Source organism: Penaeus japonicus, unplaced genomic scaffold (assembly GCF_977035675.1).
Source record: "Penaeus japonicus unplaced genomic scaffold, GWHDUDI00000001_assembly GWHDUDI00000012, whole genome shotgun sequence".
NCBI lineage: Eukaryota > Metazoa > Arthropoda > Malacostraca > Decapoda > Penaeidae > Penaeus > Penaeus japonicus.
The window spans coordinates 38,541,764-38,546,763 of NW_028234414.1; positions in this window are offsets into that span (position 1 = coordinate 38,541,764).

Here is a 5,000-nt window from a genome sequence, read left to right on the forward strand (position 1 = left end):
AGGAAAAAACAATATCAATGCCAACTTTTAAAGATGCTTAATGTCTGTCATTTTGCTAAGGGCGGAAAGGGACGAGGAGTCAAAATTATCCACACACACACACACACACACATATATGCGTGTGTATGTCTGTGTGTGTGTGTGTATATCACTTTATATATAGATATAATATATATATATATCTATATATAGTGATAACTCAATTTAAAAAATTCCTAAACTAATTAACTATATATAGTTACTATACGATTCTTCTCCGACTTATATATATATACTCCATTTAGTATAAATGTGTGTGATATATCGTATTAATAAATCCTCCCTTATATATATATATATTGATACGTATATATAGTATATATATATATCATATCATATATATATATATACTGTATATAGTTGTAGTGGGGGTGTGTGTTGTGTAGTGTGTGTACTTGTCGTCAGCTCCATTTTATAATGATGCTGATGTGTACGTTTTTACATACTCTCGCCCTGTGTGAGTTGTGGTGTGTGTGGGGGGGGTGGTGCGTGTGTATGTATATATTACATGTCCCCATTTACATTATTATACATGATATTATATATATACGTAGTAATTATATATATATATAATAGATATGATAGATAGATAGATCACGAGAGATAGATAGATAGATAGATAGATAGAATATATATCGTACTATATAATATATATATCTATATATCACTCTTTATATATATGCATATTAGAATGAATAGTATAATATATATTCTGCATATATATATTAGTATAATATATACTATTATATACATTACTTATATCTTTATATATATAATATACTATATATTATCCTTTATACAATATATACTTTATATATAATATAGGTATGTAGTGGATTTAAGATCGTATATTTTATTGCATACTATTATTATGGCAATAACCTTTATATATAATGCTATTCATATCTTTTACACTATTAACAACATAAGTGTTATCACATGAATACAATAATCCCAGTAACACTAAATTAAAATTTCTAAGTCTGTCTTCTGTAATTCGTTTCTAGATACTCCAAATATGCTAAACTGCATGACCTTCATAGCCATCGCCAAACGAGACACTCCGGGCCTCTTGGAAAAAAACCCAAGCTTCCTCTATGACGCGAAAAAAAAAACAGTCTCATGAATAATGCAACAGGTCATCACTTATCTTCCAATTCCATAATATTAATGCAAATTGTATATAGATCCATGGTCTCATAGACGCTATTCTCATTATATATTACTAAATACTAGTACAAGGAAAATCCGTCTCTTGAAGCCTAAGGTGCCCCAGCAACTTCTTGCCAGATCTCTTCTCCTACCTCCCAAACTTCGGTACAAATCTTTGCAGTTTTTACCTGATGCTTCGTTCCTGCTCTGTTCACGCTTCTTTCGCTCTCTATCGCCTATGTTGGCGTCTACTCCTTCTATCTGTTGACTAGTGGAAGTCCGTATTCATTTAATAAATATTACGTAATCAAACCGAAAATATTATCATTTAGGGAAGGCTAGATAGCTGAACGCGGCGATTTGTTAATGATATAGTGAATGTAACTTTCTGAGCATTATCTTTGAGAACTAAAAAAAAGGGAAGAGGACAAACGCTACTTGTGGCAAGATATGCATTACGACCATTATTAACACTGAACCCGATGATTCTATATTGACGAATCTCGAAACAGGAGTTAGCAATGGAAGGCAATAAGTAGATAATGAAGAGAAAGCGCTAGAGGATAGGCCCACTGCGTAAGTGAAAGAAAAGAAAAAAAAACAACTCGTTGACCATGACAAGAGAAAAAGAGTAAAAAACAATAACTAAACCAAGGCAAAACAAACAAAACACAAAACTACCATAGATTTATAATACATCTAAAAAAACGAGGAAATCGACTATATTTCGAGAAACCATTTTGTCGGAAAGACACACCCTCCTAAAAGCATTTCTCAGTGTGCAGCGTTTTTAGGCACCATGCGTCACAAGGTCCCCGATGTATTGCCTTGATCTCAATACAAATAGACTGTGATTCAAGTCAGAGTTTGGCGTATTTGTCTGATCTTACCAATGCTGTAGGCGGACAGATTGTCAGCGTATGTTATCTTGTATATCCGTTTAGATATTTTCAATGAACCTACCAGCTTAATGGCGGTAAATTGCCAACGACAGTAAACCTTGGCTCCGCTTATTTTGCTCTTTGTAGATGTTATTTCCAATAGACCTGTCTGTGTATGTATGTCTTTATTTGTCTCTGAACCCGTTTGCATAAAACGGCGTCAGTAACGCAGTTCCGTAAAATTCGGTGCTGGATAAGATGCTGTTTGCTTCGGCGATAATTTAACTGACCCCCACCTTCAATCGAATCTGCCTTAATTGCTCTTGACATTGCCTAGAGGATTTTAAGACTAATTGCTGTCCTTTGCTGAAATTGTCTCTCAGCTATTTATTCATCATCTTTCGTTGTTAATCATGAATAAACTATTTCCTCTTTCACAAGCTCTTCCATCGTGAGATCTTTATTCTACTCGCCTAACCTGTCATCATTCAGCTCTGTTCCCATTTTCTCACGCCAGCTCCTCTACACCTCGTTTCTCTTCCATCCTTCCTAACCCTTCGCTCGGCTCTCTCAGTTCTTCTCTTCTTCCTTCTCTCCTACCCTCCTCAGTCTCTCTTCTCCCCCTCCCACCCCCTCTCGTAACTCTCGTCTCTCTCTCTCCTACTCCTCCTCTCATCGTCATCCTTACTCGCCTCTCATACTCTACTCTCCTCCTCTCTTTCCTGTCTCGTCCTCTCATCTCTCTCTCTCTCTCTCTACTCTCTTAGACTCCCTGCGTTAGATGTCTTGCTGTAAATCTGGGAGTGTCAGATCATTTCTCTGTGTCCCCATGGGTTACAGTACCATGTCTTCTAAACCTAATCTCATACTTCCTATATTACCCTTTTTCCCTCGCTGCTCTCTCTCTCTCTCCCCGCTGCGTCTCTCCTCTCCTCAGCAGCTCTCTCTCTCCAGCTCTCTCCTTTCTCTGCTCTCTTCGTCTCCTCTCTCTCTCATCTCTCTCTCCTCCTCTCTTCTCTGCTCTTTGTTCTCTCCTCTCATTCTCTCTCCCCTTCCCTCGTCCGCACCTCTCTCTCTTTCTCTTTCTCTCTTTCTCTCTCTCTCCTCTTTCCCTCCTTCTCTCTCTCTCCGCGTCTTTCGACGCGTTCTACTGCCCTCTTTTTCCTCTCTTCACACTCTCTCCTCGTCGCTCTTCGTGCTCCCTCTCTTCTCTTCTCTTTCTCCCCTCTCTCTCTCTCTGCTCTTGATCTCTCTCTCTCGCCTCTCGTCTACTCCCTCCCTCCTAACGCGGCTGCGTAGCCATATCTTCCCTCCCATCCAACGTCAAGGATGACATTGCACTCTGAATACATCCAATCTTGGCCCTTATTGGCTTTTTCATTGGAACGTTTGGAAGTTCGGGGTTCGGGAGGCTACAGCAGGACATAGACTATGCTCCGTGTAAGGGGGAGAGACGGGAGGGAAGGTGTATTGGCTATAAAGGAGTGGGTGGCCGACCAATGAGTAATGAAAAAAATGGAGGAAGGTTCAGGCATAGGGATGGAGATGACTAAGGGAGAAATTTCGTAGTTTGATGGAAAGGAGATGATGAATCGATTGCAGTTGGTCAGTTAGAGTGGTATGAGTGATATTGCGTCCAAATGATAACTTTGATTATGATTTTTTTTTTTTTTTACAGTCAAATTCGTTTTATGATTGATTAGTAAAACACTCTACCGTGATAGAGATAGATAGAGATTTTGGGGGTCATCAGCTTAAGCTTCTTCTGAAATGCATTCAAATGGCGTCGTTTTTTTTGTTGACTATTGTGATGTGCAGGAATTTAGGGAAAAATACGAATAGGAGTAGGGAAACTTTGCTTATATAACGTGTCCAGCTTTAGTTGTTTGTCTCTTTGGTGCTGTTGATTTACTGTGGTACCCCTGAAATGCCGGGGAAAAATCACAATATCTGGAAGGAAAGATGTTTGAATTCCAGTTAGTCTTTCAGGATGCCTTCAATCTGGGTTTACTTTTGAGATGACTCAAGAGCATGGTGTAACTATATAAACACCATAACATACAGACATAGAGATAGATGTTTACATATATATATATATATATATATATATATATATATATATATATATATAGATATAGGCTGGTAGGTAGATTTGTGGATACATAGCCTGATTGGGAATAGTAGGTAGTAAGTAGCCGAGCCGTCAGTTGACAGACCCGGCCCCCTGAATCCATAAACCACACGACCACTAAAAGAATTGACTAACCAGACGCCTTACTCCGGCATGGAAGGACTATGTCTCATGAGCAGAGCAATGATATCGAGGATTTACTGCTCGGCTCTGAGCACATAGTTAATTTCCCATGACGATGTAAGGCGTCTGGTGTAGAAAATTTATTAGTGGGTCTGTGGTCTATTCGTTCAAGTCCGGGTCTGTCAAGCTGACGGCTCGGGTTTCGAGTCCCGGTCAGGGAGGTTAAATTTGTGTGTGTGTATAAATATATATATATATATATATATATATATATATATATATATATATATATATATATATATACATATATATATCCCAATTTTTATATAGATATAGAATGATAGATAGGTAGATAGATAGACAGAGAGAAAGAGAGAAAGATAAAGAGATAGAGAGAGAAGAAAGAGATAGAGGGAGAGAGAGAAAGAAAGAGAGAGTGAGAGAGAGAAAGAAAGACAGAACACACACAGGTAGAGTGCGCTTCATATAAATAAACTATTAAAAAAAAAAACATAAGCTTTTCACAATAACATGGGCATTCTTGCAATATATAAACTACGACTGTTGGGAGGCGAGGCATTTTGATTAGGCTGATGTGACAGTAATGATTATTTTCATTGCCTTTGATATGGAGAAGCTTATCTTTTTATTTTATTTCTCTCTCTCTCTCTCTC